Raw genomic sequence first — 15,435 nt, forward strand, 5'->3', positions numbered from 1 at the left:
CTCTGTCTATAGAATCCTCCAGGCAAGAATACTGGAGATTCCCTTCTCCAGGGGATCTTTCCAACCCAGGTATCAAACCCAGGTCTCCTGGGTGGTGGATTCTTTACCATCTGAACTACCGGTAATAGGTGAACTTGGTTGTAAACGAAGAAAGGTGCCTGGAAATCTGGGGGGAAGAAGCATTACAGATAGAACAGTGTGCGTAACAAGATATAGCCCATCTGAGGAGCAGCAAATAATCTGAGAGCAGAGGAAGTAAGGAGGAAATTTAAGTGAGACTGGAGAGTGAGCTAGAGGCTAGAAATGAAACATGCTGTATACTAGCTGTAGCACTCCTGTCTTATCTTGTAGGCAAAGAAAAGTTGCTAAAGGATTTTAAGCCCAGGAACCCTGGTCAGATTTACAACTGTAAAGATAATTCTGAATACAGTGTCACAAATTATCCAGGTAAACAATAAAAACATTCATGAAAAGTGGTACTAAAGTGGTAGCAATACAAGGCAATGCCATAACATAAATAAGCTTTTTCAGGATTTCAAAACTATATTATTGCCTTTCAAAAAAGAGAGAGGGAGACAGACTATGACTCACAAAATGCCAGTACCTGTTAACAAACCATATATCTTTCCTGATTTTTCATATTTTTAGGCTGACTTGTTTATTTGTCCTTATACCCTGCCATTAAAACTGAGAATCAACTATTTCAAGGCTGCACTTACAAGCCAACAGATTATAATTTTATTTTTCTTTCTCAGTTGATCTTTTTTCTTCTTTAGGAAAATATAAAAATGGCACTTGTATCAAGTTCAAATGCCATCAATAATCCTTTAGGCAGCAGCAACATTAATCAACTAGAAAAGAGTATTTTCCTTGTTTTTTAATCCAGAAGTATTCCGAAGTATTTTACGACCTTTCACCCATAAAAATAGCTTTGTGCACCATGAGAATTTTTTCAAGACTGGATGAAATGAGTTAGCTGTCTCAGCAAGCCAGGAAGGCCAGCTAACGCTCAAGTACTTCCTTTGCCAACCTCTGCTTCTGAACTAACAACTATAATGTGCTTCTTGGGAAAACGCCAAAGACACTACTACGGACCTTTCTTTTCTCTGCCCATATGTTCTTGAGAAACCAGAGGATGAATGTCAACTCTATTTATTAGCCACTTGTACCTTAGGCTAGTTGCTTGACCTTATGGAGCCCATTTCTTTAACAGTAAAATGTAGATTAAATTGGTTAAGAATTAAATAATATACTCTATATTGTGTTTAACAGTAACTGGCATAGAGCAATTGCTCAATACATAGAACTATTATGAGTATTACTATTTCTATAATGGAAATGTTTTACTTTTCTTCTGCCTGATGGGGAATGAGGCTTTCCCTATTGGGAAGAAACTCTGCTTACCACAAAACTCCTGTCAATCATCATTTCATTTATCAAAATTATTATTATTATTATTTTAGAGAAGCTAAAAAAATATGGAATGCTTCACGAATTTGCATGTCATCTTTGCACAGGTGCCATGCTAATCTACCCTGTATCATTCCAATTTTAGTATATGTGCTGCCGAAGTGAGCACCAAAATTATTTTTAAGGGTGAATTGTGTCATGGTAGTTAAGAAATCTATCACCCACAATGTCATCTGTGGTTTTTGTGCAAATTTGTTCAGTTTAAGGTGACCTTAGACTGTTACTATTTACTGGAGTACATATAAGCAAATTATCTCACAAAAAGATAAGTACCTAGGCACTATGCTTTGCAGAATCTCAAAAATAATGTTTCAAGGGCAATGAGAATTGACAATAACCAGACACACATGGAAACGAAAATAAAATATGAGTAAGAACAGAAGGAAAATACAAGAATTTGCATAGTGATGTTATCACAAACATTACAATATGACTACACTTACTATCCATAAAATATCTCCAGAGTATAGCAAGCTACAAACATTGACAAAGCAAGTTTGAAAAATCAAATATACTTTAAAGGAATAAAAAGTATTATAAAATAAATATAGTAAAAACATAGCATATAAAATAATTATAAAAATTCAATACTATAAAAATGTAAAAAATAAAATTTAAAAATATGCTCAGTAGTCATGTTTGGCAGCAAACCAAACATCATTAAAATAGTAAAAAGTAGAAAACTGGAAGATTTGTAAGGAAAAATATACAGAAGGCTGCAAGTAGAGATAAAAACACAGAAGCATAGATGAGACTATCAAAGACAAGAAAGATTTAGTGAAAACTTTCAGAAGAAAATAATATTTCTAAATTTGTATGCATCTAATTACATAGCCCCCCAGAAAGCAAATACTGACAGTACCAAAATAAGAGACAAATCCACAATTATAGTGGGAGACTGTAATATACCTCTCTGAGTTGTTGATAAAATTAATAGAAAAATAAGTAAGGCTATAGACATTTAAAACACAATTAACAAAATTGACCTATGGAATTATACCCTGCAATTGTAGAATACATATTTTTCAAGCACACACAAAACATTCAGAAAATAGACAGTGGTGGTTTAGTAGCTCTATAGACGGTATCCCACCAGGCTCCTCGGTCCATGGGATTTCCTAGGCAAGAATACTGGAGTAGGTTGCCATTTCCTTCTCCAAGGAAACTGACTGTATACAAATGCACAAGGTAATTTCTGGAGTTTTAGCATTGTTTTATAGCTTACCTTGTATGGCAACAACATGAACATGAACATTATAATAATTTGTTAAGCTATACAACTATGTCATGTACTTTTTAATATGTGCTTCATACTTTATAATATCTTTTAAATGAATCTGAAACACATAAAATATGTTATCTAACCAAAATGCATTTATGTCAGAAATTATTCAGAAACTAGTAACTAGAAAATTTCCCAAATTTTCAGAAATTAAATAATGTATTCTAAATATCACATGGGTCAAAGAAATATTGCAAAACAAATTAAAAATATTTTGAACTGTGTAAATAAATGCTATGTAATAGCAAAGTTTATAGGATGAATATAAAGCAATGTATAAAATAATATTAGCAGGAAACGCATAAAATAGAAAGAGAAATATTGAAAATTGATAAATAATTGTTAAACATCTGTCTAAAGTCGTTAGAAAAGACATCAAAAAGTAAAACCAAAAATATATGGAGGAAAGAAATGGAGATAAATACAAAATTTAGTGAAATGTTTTAAAAATATAAAATAGAAAAGACCAAAAAAGCTAAAGATGTATGTTTGAAAAGATAAATCTGTAATAAGGTTAACCAAGAAAGGGGAGAGAGATGGAGGGGGTGAGGGAGAGAAGGAGAAAAGGAGAGAAAGACTAATAGGAATGAACACAATAATCACTGCAGATACTGAAGACATGAACCAGGTCAAAAGGAGGGATGTGAACAAATGCTTAAGTTCCTAGAAAACTTAGCATGCGTGCATGCTAAGTCGCTTCAGTCCTGTCCGACTCTTTGCAAACATATGGACTGTAGCCCACCAGGCTCCTCTGTCCCTGGGATCCTCCAGGCAAGAATATTGGAGTGGGTTGCCATGCCCTCCTCCAGGGGATCTTCCCGACCCAGGGATAGAACCCGCATTTTTTACGTCTCCCGCACTGGCAGATGGGTTCTTTACCAGTAGTGCCACCTGGGAAACAGAAAAGAAAAGTGCATCTTGAACAAAATTTGGCTCAAGAAGAGATGTAAAACCTAAATAAGCCATGTCCCCTCAAATTTTGTATGTTGCAGCTGCACCCCCAGTGTGATAGAGTCCAGAGATGGGACCTCAGGGAGATGATTAGGTTTAGATGAAGTAACGAGGGTAAAGCCCTAATGATGGGATTGTATGCTCTGGATTATGATGAGTTTATTCACCAGAGAGCTCTCTCTTGGTCTTTCTCTCTCTATGGCTCTCTCCTTCTCTTTCTCTTTCTGATGTGAGGACACAGTGAGAAGGTGGCCATCTGCAAGCCAGAAAAGAGACTTCACCCTATTTCAATACTGCACTCTGATCTCAGATGTTCAGCCTCAGAAATGGTGAGAAAATTAATGTCTATTGTTTAAGCCACACAGTCTATGGTATTTGTTATGAAAATTCAGGCAGATGAACATGTAGAATTATACAAATTCTTTCAGAGATTAGAGAAACATGTTGTAGTCCAATTCTTTTTATCATCAACTTGATAACAAACCTGAAGGGCAACATAAGAAAATTAAAAGCCATTTTCAAATCTTACTTTGAATACAAAAATGTTTTTTTAAAGTTATTAAACCAAATCTATCAATATACAAAGAGAATAATATATTATGACCAACTGATTTTACCCTATAATGAAGTGTTGGCTTAACACTTAAAAAAAAATCAAATAATGTAATTCACTACTACATCCACAAATAAAAGGAGATAAATATTTTAAGCTCACTAGATGTAGAGAAAGCACTGATAGAATGTAAAAGCCATTGATGATAAGAATTTGTGCCACAAATTCTAGGAACAAAGGTGAGCTTTCTTAACCTGATAAGGGATATTGACAAAAAAAGAAACAAACCATAGTGACCATTATATTAAATGGTGAAGCTTTGGAAATTTTCCCTTTGAGTTGAGGGTAAAAGTTAAAATATCTGCAGTCAGAATATCTATCCAACATTTTAAAGGAGACCCTAGCTCATAGTACAAAAAGGAAAGAAAATAGTAAGGTCAGTCTTAAAAAGAAAAAAAAAAAATGTCATTGTTAACAGGTGATAAAAATTAGCATATAGAAAATCCAAAATATTCTATAGGTTAATTATTAGCCTTAATTAAAGAGTTTAGTAAGGTTGTTAGATTTTAATCAATATAGGAAGTAAATTCAATTTTATCTATCAGGAACAGATATAGAATAAAATGTACAAATGATTCCATTTAAGACAATAAAAATATCAGATATTTAGGAATAAATTAAACAAAAATCATTGCAAAATCTCTATCAAAACATTACAAAAAAATTATCAAACTTTTTGAGAAACAATGAAGATATAGATACGGTCTTCCTAGGTGGCACTATGGCAAAGAATCTGCCTGCCACTGCAGAAGACACAGGAGACGAGGTTCAATCCCTGGTCAACCCCAGGAGTCAGAGAGACCCCCTGGAGAAGGAAATGGCAACCCACTCCAGTATTCTTCCCTGGAAAATTCAATGGACAGAGGAGCCTGGAGGGGTACAGTCCATGAGGTCGCAAAGAGTTGGACATGACGACCACCACCCTTATGGCAGAAAGCGAAGAGGAACTAAAACGCCTCTTGATGAAGGTGAAAGAGGAGAGTGAAAAAGTTGGCTTAAAGCTCAACATTCAGAAAACTAAGCTCATGGCATCTGGTCCCATCACTTCATGGCAAATAGATGGGGAAACAGTGGAAACAGTCTCAGACTTTATTTTTCTGAGCTCCAAAATCACTGCTGATGGTGACTGCAGCCATGAAATTAAAAGACACTCCTTGGAACGGTAGTTATGACCAACATAGACAGCATATTAAAAAGCAGAGACATTACTTTGCCAACAAAGGTCTGTCTAGTCAAGGTTATGGTTTTTCCAGGGGTCATGTATGGATGTGAGTGTTGGACTATAAAGAAAGCTGAGTGCCGAAGAATTGATGCTTTTGAACTGTGGTGTTGGAGAAGACTCTTGAGAGCCCCTTGGACTACAAGGAAATCCAACCAGTCCTTCCTAAAGGAGATCAGTCCTGGGTGTTCATTGGAAGGACTGATGCTGAAGCTGAAACTCCAATACTTTGGCCACCTCATGTGAAGAGTTGACTCATTGGAAAAGACCCTGATGCTGGGAGGGATTGGGGGCAGGAGGAGAAGGGGATGACAGAGGATGAGACGGCTGGATGGCATCATCGACTCGATGGACATGAGTTTGAGTAAACTCCGGGAGTTGGTGATGGACAGGGAGCCTGGCGTGCTGCGGTTCATGGGGTCGCAAAGAGTCAGACACGACTGAGCGACTGGACTGAACTGAACTGAGGAGCTGAGCATGCACACAGAGATAGTTATGGAACAGAGTGACATGTCATAAAATGTTCCTACTAACAGTGATGGTGATGATGATCTAACACATATATGGAACATTTCATTGAGTTGCTCAGCTACTAGCATTTCCTCAGCCTGAAAACCCTACAGGATAAATAGTTTATATGATGTTCCAGGATTGAAAGGTTGGGTATTGCAAAGATGACAATTCTTTCCTAATTTATTTATAACTTAAATGCAATTCCAATTGGAATTCCAACAAAGGTTATTTGTTTTATTTTTGATGGATCTGGAGAAATTTATTCTAAAATTCATATGAAAATACAAAGGGTAAGAAATAATCAACACACACTTGAATAACAAGTTGTGAGGACTTACTCTACTGTATATCAGTATTTATAATAAAACTAGAGTATTTAAAATTGTGTTATATTTATACAGGAATAGACAAATAGAAAGAGGGAATAGGACAAAAAGCTCAGAATAGAATCCTACACATAGAAATATTTGATTTATGACAGAAGTTACCACCTTATCACTCCTCTGCTTACCAACAGAGCAGAGAGGAAAGATGATCTTGTAAATAAACAGTAATAGGAAAACTGGATATCTATTTTAGAAAAAAAAACTTGAAACTGAACCCATGCATCACACCATACACAAAAACTAATTACAAATGTTTAAAGATCTAAAGTTGAATGAATTTTTTTTAATAAATAAATAAATAAAGTTGAACAAAATTAAAAGATATTTAAAAGGTAATGTCAGACAATATCATCTGACCTCAGGGTAGGAAATAATTTCTTAAATAAAATAGCAAAGCATTAGCAATAAAGGACAAGATTAATAAACTTGAATTCTGTAAAACGAATAACTTCTACTTCCCCAAAATACCATTAAAATAGTGAAAAAGAGTTCAGAGTGGGAGGAGATAGTTGCATCACAATTAAAAGTAAAAGGCCTAAAATCCTACATAACAATAAGAAAGTAACTAAAATACAATTTTTTAAAATGAGCAAGAAATAACAGGTACTCCTCAAAAGAAAAAAAACTCAAATGGAAAATAAAAATATGCAAAGGGGTTTAATCAAATTAAAAATTGTAAACACCCATTAAAATTTAATGAAATACAATTATTTCATCATATTGACAAAAAGTTTTAAGTCTTTAATACTAAAAGAATTTGCAATGTCTGGGAACTCTCATATACTATAATGGGAATATAAAGTACTGATAGCATACCATGCTTGAAAACTGTTTACTGCTATCTACTCCAGTTAAAGATACTATATCTATGATTTAGAAATTATATTTCTGTTTTATGTGTGTGTGGGTGTGTGTGTGTGCATGTGTAACAATAATTTTACAGGGAAAAATGACCAAGGAGAAATTGCGCAATGGAATATTTATATTTAAAAGGAATATGGGACTTCTACTTCTGTTAATGGTAAAGTAATTTGGAATCACTTTTCCACTAACAATAACTAAAAAATTAGATCTCGTATTTTATAAATCTTTTAAAAACATTAAGGAGCTAACAATATATTAGGCAATTACCAGCTCCAGATCCAGAGAGGCAATTCCTGTCCTTGGATTGTCTTCACCTGTAAAGTACTCGTCATTCCTAAAAGGTATGAAATTAGCTAAGCTGCTTTTGGTGACACTTAGAACTAGAGATAACAGTTAAGAGTTTAGGGCTCACAAAGGGTAGACATTTTGATAAACTAACTCACACTTAGGCTGGGACTCAAAGAGCTTCACTCTTAAGAACTGCATTAGAAGTAAATCAGTTCTACAATGGATTGCCGCCTAGCTTCAGGTAATTTCTGCATTGCAGAATATATCAATCTCTGAATTTGGATTAAGGTGATCATGTGCTCGTACTCCCAAATGCCAAGAAAAGGCAAAGAAAATCCTTTTTGGAGGAAGATATAAACCAGAACTATTTTCTACAAATAGATTTTCAAATACAATGACCAACACAGAATTGAAGATAATCAGACGCGTGTGAAGCCATAAAACTATTGAACTGGCATACCTACTGTTCTTGTCATCTGTAAACCTAAAAGGGAAACTCAGTGGAAAACAGATTATAAAAGTGGGTCATAAGTCTTTCTGGTAGCTTGATTTATTCCAAAAAGCTCAATACTATTGTCAAGAAAACCTCAAAGAATATCATCCAAAGCCTCCAGACAGAATACTTAGTGGCTTCAAATAGAACAATGGTCTAAGTGCTTCAGTTATGTATCCAAATTAAATGTTTGGAATATATCATTATCACTACATTTCCATCATAAAAACCTTCAGTCTTTGTTTCCAAGTAAAATCAAGCTTCATTTGAGAACATACAGTTTTCCAGCTGAAGCAAGAACTTTTCCATTTCAAAGAAACTACAGTGAAATCAAAAGTACACATGAAGAGGAATTCCCTGGTGGTCCAGTGGCTAAGATTCCAAGCTCCCAATGCAAGGGGCCCAGGTTCAATCCCTGGTCAGGGAACTAGATCCCACATGCTGCAATTAAAGATCCTGAATGATCCTGCATGCTGCAAATAAAAGAGATCCTGCGTACTGCAACTAGCAACTAAGACCCAGCACAGCCAATAAAATTTTTTTTCAAGTTCACATGAATATTCTGTATATAATTGAAATCAATAGTTGCTTAATAAAAGCTTTACAAAATCATATTTTCCCCTTCACTTTATAAGATAATAAGATAGATATACTTCAAATGGAATTAATTAGTAGTTATCATTCTATGGTTAATATTGTGATTTTGGCTAAAGTGTAATCACAATTCATTTTACTTTATAAGGACTTCCCTGGTGGCTCAGAAGTTAAGAATTCACCTGCAATGCAAGAGACTCGGGTTCAATCTTTGGATCAACAAGACCCATGGAGAAGGGAATGGCAACCCACTCCAGTATTGTTGCCTGGAGAATTCCATGGACAGAGGAGTCTGATAAGCCTCAGTCCGTGGGGTCTCAAAGAGTTGGACAGGACTGAGCAATTAACACTTTCACACTTTCACTTTATAAGTTATATTATGATCTATGGAAATAGCACATAAAGTAAAACCCTTTATAAGTTTCCACGGTAAGTTATTTTATTTAAAAAAAAAAAAAAAAGAGGAAGAAAGCAGGAAAGAGAGACAGATCAAAAGAGCCCTGATAGTTTATTCTCTAAAAGTGACTGTAACTAAAAGAAAATCATTCCTTAGACAAGATGCTGACCTGATTTCAACTTTTATTAATTTAGCCCATTCAAATTATATGTCAATTAATCAACTGAAATTTTACAAATCATTAAAAAATTTTTGCTAATTAACTAACAATTGCCAATAAGAAGAATCACTGATTAAGAAAGTCCTTAAATCCGTACATGCTTATATCATTCCACTCACATGACAGCAAACTTCCCCCCAACTCAAGGTCTTTGTTTATAAAGGCCTGTTGCTTTAGTCCCACCATTAAAGTTTCTATGTTACCTTCTTTTCATGCAAAGCTCACTATCTTTCCACCAAGGATATATCCCAAATAATGCAATCTGTTTATTAATAGAAAGAAGTACTATGGTATAAATAGAGCAAGGTATATTAAAACTTTCTAAATTTTTTCACAACCTACTATGCAAAAGTTTCATTTCCTCCTGGGCAACTACCTTAAACTGACTAATTTTCATTTTGGAGTAGAATTTCTCAATAAATTTACCTGTAAAATAAAAAAGATAAAGAGAGATCTAAGAGTTAATTAAATAAATCTTTGTTTCTTTTTTCCTAAAAAAGAAATTTGTCTAGCATAGCTAAACTCAGAATTCTTTGTCTACTCATGAAAATTTTATAATTTACAACTTAGAAGTGAATTGCATTCTTGTTGAATGATAGCTACTGTTATGCTGCCTTGTAAGTTTCATTTAGTCACATGATGAAATAATTTAAGGAAAAAATTTGGGAATTATGATGCTACTTTCTGCTATTTTTAGGCATTTCTTTTTTTCCCACAAGATAATATATAAGTGTTTAATTTTGGAGCTTGTAGAGATACAACTACTGAAAGATCTTGAGCTCAAAATGAAGGCAATTCACCACAACTTTCATTTTGCTACAACCTGTTCAAAGATTCTTGTAATTTATTATGATCATCCCTGTTTTAAAACTTAAGCACTCAGTCAGAGACAACCTCTGTTTATAACTTTATTTAGCATATAAGTATCCTTCAAAAACTAAATTCAGTACATCAATAACTCAAAATATTTACCCTTTTGTTTATGAAAAATAAATTCCCAAGATAAAAGTATGAGTAAACAATTTGAAAAATAAAGTACTTTGTTTTCAATATGAATAGATCTTTACTGAGGGAGGACATTGTAGTCATGAAAGCATAACTGTATCTGTTACTTTAGGAAATGAGACAAAGCAATAAACTAAATTTCATAAAAGCTAAAGCCAAAAAAAAAATCTAGTTGTGGTCTATTAGTTTTCCATATGACGCTACCTGTGCTTAGAGCATTACCTGAGCAAAAGACATACAAGCAGCAAGGTTTCCAGTTTAGCTTACCTTCTACATCACTTGAGAGTTGGATGTAATGTTTTAATCCTGTACAAATTTTATAAATCAAATAGCTTACCTAATCAACATTCCCATAGAAACACTGACAGCTAGGGAGTGTAGGTTGGAGGGGAGACAGATGTAGTGAGAGGAAGTGAAGTGTCTCTATTTTGTTGAAATTTAATTTCGTTAATGTAGAAAATAAAGTATATATATATATATATACACACATATATATATATATAAAACATTTAAGAATGTTTTCTTTTACAAAATTAAAATAAGTTTCCAAAAAATAAAAAATAAAATAAGTTTCCTGGATTTTAAAATATATATCATTATACAGTTCAAACAGAAAATTATGACAAAGATATTAAACATTACCTATAATCCCATTACCAAAGAAGATTCACCCAACATTTTGGGGAACATGATCCTAAACATCCAGCAATACATACAAATGTAATTTTAATGGGCTTAATCTACATTACATTTTAATACACATAACTCACAGAAGAACATTTTATAGAGGGTTTTTCTCATCAATAAATATAAATATACAATATCATTTTTAGTAATCATAGCTTTCTGGTATATGAATACACAACAATTTATTTGACTATTAATGGATATTTGCTATTTTTCACCAACTATGGTGTTGCTATTAAATCATCTTTGTATACATGTCCGGTCATTTCCTAAGAATAAATTTCAACAAGTGAATTTGCTAGATCAAACTGCACAAAAGTTACATTTTTATATAGATTGTCAGAAAGATTGCACTAATTTATGCACTCTGCAGCTCTGGAGGGTACACATTTTGCTTTTGTTTAATTCATTCATTTTTAATTGAAGGTTAATTACAATCAACATGGATATACATATATCCCCTCCCTCTGAACCTCCATCCCAGCTCCCACCCCATCCTACTCCTCGAGGTTATCACAGAGCTCCAATTTGAGTTCCCTGAGTCACGTGGCAATCCCCACCGACTCTTTTACATTAAGGTCGTGTATGTTTCCATGCTACTCCCGCTATTCGGCCCCCCGTCTCCTTCTTACCTCCCCGCCCTCTGCCCACACGTCTGTTCTCTATGTCTGCGTCTCCACTGCTGCCGTGAAAATAGATTCATTAGTAGAACCTATTAGTAGAAGGTCTTTCTAGAGTCCATATATATGTGTTAATACCCAATATTTGTTTTTCTCATATTCGGCTTTGTCAATCCCAGATCTTTAAAACATCTATCTTAATGTTTTTCTCTAAAACTAATGGTCAACATTTTTTATTAATTTGATTTTTTTCTTTTATAAAAAAGTTGATCATCTTTTCACATGCATACTATCCATCTGCATTTCTTCGCCTGAAGTCTTAAAATGTACTTTTTGGTGCACATTTTGCCTAGGCAATTCTGAAATTTAATTTTAGAAAAATCCTACAGAAATGGCACACGAATCTGCCCTTGATGGAATAACACAACTGTCTTGCCAGTGAAACATATGGCTAGACCACAGTTGCATCTGATGGCTCTACAAACTCTGTTTTGAATCAGTTACTTACAAATTAGCTTATTTCATTCACACTTCTTCACCACTAACCTGACAGGCAATTTTTAAAGAGAAGAAATGTGTGACTCTAGTTTCAAGGTTTTTTTTTTTTTTCTTTTTCAAGTATTTCACAACTGAAGCATCTCCCTCAGTATGTCTTTAGAGGACTTTAACTACATTTCCATTTACAATGTCATAGAGTTAACTCCTGTGAAACTTTCTCGCTTTCATGAGCACTATTATAGCCAACATGACACTGTCCCCAAAGCCACGCTGATGTCTTTTCATCCATCTCAGGCTGGAGTCAGAGACACCAAAAAGAGACACATTCTTTCATGCCATCTGGGCAATCTTCCGCAGTGCTCACCCTCACCCAGCTATGTGCACTGCTGGGAATTCTGGAAACCTCTTTCCTGCCCAGCACAGATGTCCTCTTGCTTCAAGACCTGAAATAACAATGGACCAGTCAGTCTCTGAGGCTTCCCAGGCGGCCCTAGTGAAGAACCAGCCCACCAACGCAGGAGACGTGTGAGGTGCGGGTTCGATCCCTGGATCGGGAAGATGCCCGGGAGGAGGGCACGGCAACCCGGCCCAGCACCCCGGCCTGGAGGGCCCCGTGGACGGGGAGCCTGGGGCCTACAGCGGCGAGCGGCACACAGCTGGAGCGACCTGGCACGCAGGTGCAGTCGTTCTCCAGACCGGCCGGCAGTTCCTGGCTGTCGTCTACCTAACTAACGCACAGCATGTTTTATATATCTTTTAAAGGGTAACAACTATTTATAGTTAGGTTTTTTTTAACTACTAACTTCATCTGTTTTAGCTTCAACCATTTAAAAATAATTCTGCCTCATCTGAGAAGTGAAGGAGGTGGGCGCATCCCCTGGGGCAGAGCCCTGCGAAACTTCTGTCGTCAGGCTCCCTCCTCCACACCAGCCGGAGAAGCCAGGCTCTCAGCCTCTTCCCTACGCTTCCAAAGATGCTGCTTCTGGAAGGCCCTGAGAAAATGAGAATCCACAGAGGAAACTCCCATTCGCCTGCCATTGTTGTTGTGTCAGTACCTTAGGCTCTAACCCTGCGCTCAATTGCCTCCTGGGGATCCTTTGTTACAGGGGGAAGAAACATGTAGAATAGTCTTCTCAGTTTCCAAAATCCCATTTTAACTAGAACATGCCTGTTTGAGCAGACATCTCTTTCTGAAACAAAGCAAATGCTATTCTAAAGTTTGCCTCCTGTTCACCTCCCTTATGAAAAGAGAGGAAAAAAGATTCACTTGCTGTATATATTCTGTTAAAATGTAGTGTTTAAAATCCATACCTTTTGTTGTTGTTGTTGGCCTTGTCTGTATACTTATATTGAGGTAAATATCTAACCTGATTGGATTTATTATACTCTCAATTTGGAAAGCTAAAGTACAATTGACGAGTGTATATTAAGGATTCTACTTTTTTCTTTCATTGCCAAGGAAGAGAAATCTTACATGGAAAATAAGCTGGATAATAAAATTGTGCATAAGTAATTTCCCTCAAGACAGAAATAAACTTTAAAAATTGATTACATAACTAAAATCAACTTAAATATAAAAATCAATTAACTTGGACTTTTCATTGAATTGTCTGGCTGCTTCATGAGAAATGATGCCCTAGAGAAACAAGAAAAGAATAGTCTTTTTTTTTTTAATAGTATGAAAAAAGCTTGATTTCTGAGTTCTTATTTCCAAGAACTGAATGTTCATTTTGACTCTATAGAACGCTGTACTGTGTCTGTTTACTCATGTGACTGAGTTTAATTGCTAATTCAGTGTTGTTTCTGAGGTACTTTAAATTCAGTAATGAAGACTCACATAATGAAGTATTATGTAGACTAATTAATGAATATATAATGCCACATAATGCCACATAAAGTTATTGCAAATGCCAACTGTTGTCATCATACATGTCAGACTTAATTTTGTTTCTGAATCCACTGAGCTGGGTCCCTGATTTCTATCTCCAATACTTCATTTGATATGGCAACCACTTCCAGTTCTTTGCTAGTTGCTCAGCATAGGAACATTTTATTGAGCAGAAAATCAGAAAGACAAACTAGATTTTGAATCAGGAAAATCATACATTTCATTTCAATGATAGTTCTACCATTTACAAACTCTCTGATTTTGCCTAACCCGTTTGAAATTCAGTGTTGAGTTTTTAAATGAGAATCGTAATATTCTCCTACTCAACACACATTACCTGAGAGTATGTCACATTCTCACTCCTGCTCTAGGCATTGGGGATACAACACAGCATAGTCCTTATTTCAATGAGGACTCAAGTGACTGATCTTGACAGATATGCAGAATATTTGCATCCATATTTGAGGGCTTGTTCCCTAAAATCTGAGGAGTAAGGAAGGAGTGTTACTTAAGTACAATTTAGTTTCATTGACTTGGAAGTATTTTCTTTCCATATCTCTATCTCTCTTACCAAGTCTGGCCATTAAATGAGTTCTGATACATCCAAAACTTGAATCTACCCTCCAAGTACACAACTGCATCATGAATCATTCAGATACATGTCAGAAGCTCTGAATGGAAGTTCGAAGAAACTGAGAACTGTCCAGAGCCAATGGCAGGATCGACTGTGTGTTAGGCATTGAGCCAGTTTCTCCATAAACAACACTAAATTGAATCTCCCCACAATGTTACGAGTGGACCCTTCACTCCGCTGCCGTGGTAAATGGTTCCTGTCTTCTTCACAGCGCTTAATATACACTGTGAAGTGCCAGTCACTCAGTCACAGCCGACTCTTCGTGACCCCCTGGACTATAGCTGCCAGGCTCCTCCGTCCATGGGATTCTCCAGGCAAGAATACTGGAGTGGGTTGCCCACTCCAGCGGGTTGCCTTCTCCAGGAGATCTTCCCAACCCAGCGACTGAACTTGGGTCTCCTGTGTTACAGGCAGATTCTTTACTGTCTGAAGAACTCTTCACTGAATTCAAGATTTTACTTCCCCACCTGGGAAGTCCCTGCTTCCCATTAAATTCCTTGAAACAGGAGCTGTGCTGTGTGCACTGTTGCATAACCAGCATCGAGGAAAGGGGGAAGGAACATGACATATCATCTGCAAATAGTCGTTGAATGGAAGAACACTATGATCCTCACTTAAAAACTCATGATGCTGAGTTTCAAATATGCTAGGCATGATCAGAGAGTGAGTGCATGGCAGAAAGAAGGAAAGAAGGAGCTAGTTGCTCCCAGCTCTTTGTGAGCCCATGGACTGTAGCCCAGCAGGCTCCTCTGTCCTTGGGATTTCCCAGGCAAGAACACTGGAGTGGGGTGCCTTTCCTTTCTCCAGGGGATC

At 35.9% G+C, this 15,435-nt stretch overlaps 1 non-coding gene across 1 annotated transcript; it reads right to left on the reverse strand.

Moving 5' to 3' along the window:
- Positions 1 to 1,472: 1,472 nt before the first annotated feature.
- LOC139034890 (U6 spliceosomal RNA) lies at positions 1,473 to 1,579 on the reverse strand. The gene has a single exon (XR_011487468.1). It is a non-coding gene; the product is annotated as a U6 spliceosomal RNA (small nuclear RNA).
- Positions 1,580 to 15,435: the final 13,856 nt, after the last annotated feature.

The sequence above is a fragment of the Odocoileus virginianus genome, chromosome 4, assembly GCF_023699985.2.
Source record: "Odocoileus virginianus isolate 20LAN1187 ecotype Illinois chromosome 4, Ovbor_1.2, whole genome shotgun sequence".
NCBI classification, from domain to species: Eukaryota; Metazoa; Chordata; class Mammalia; order Artiodactyla; family Cervidae; genus Odocoileus; species Odocoileus virginianus.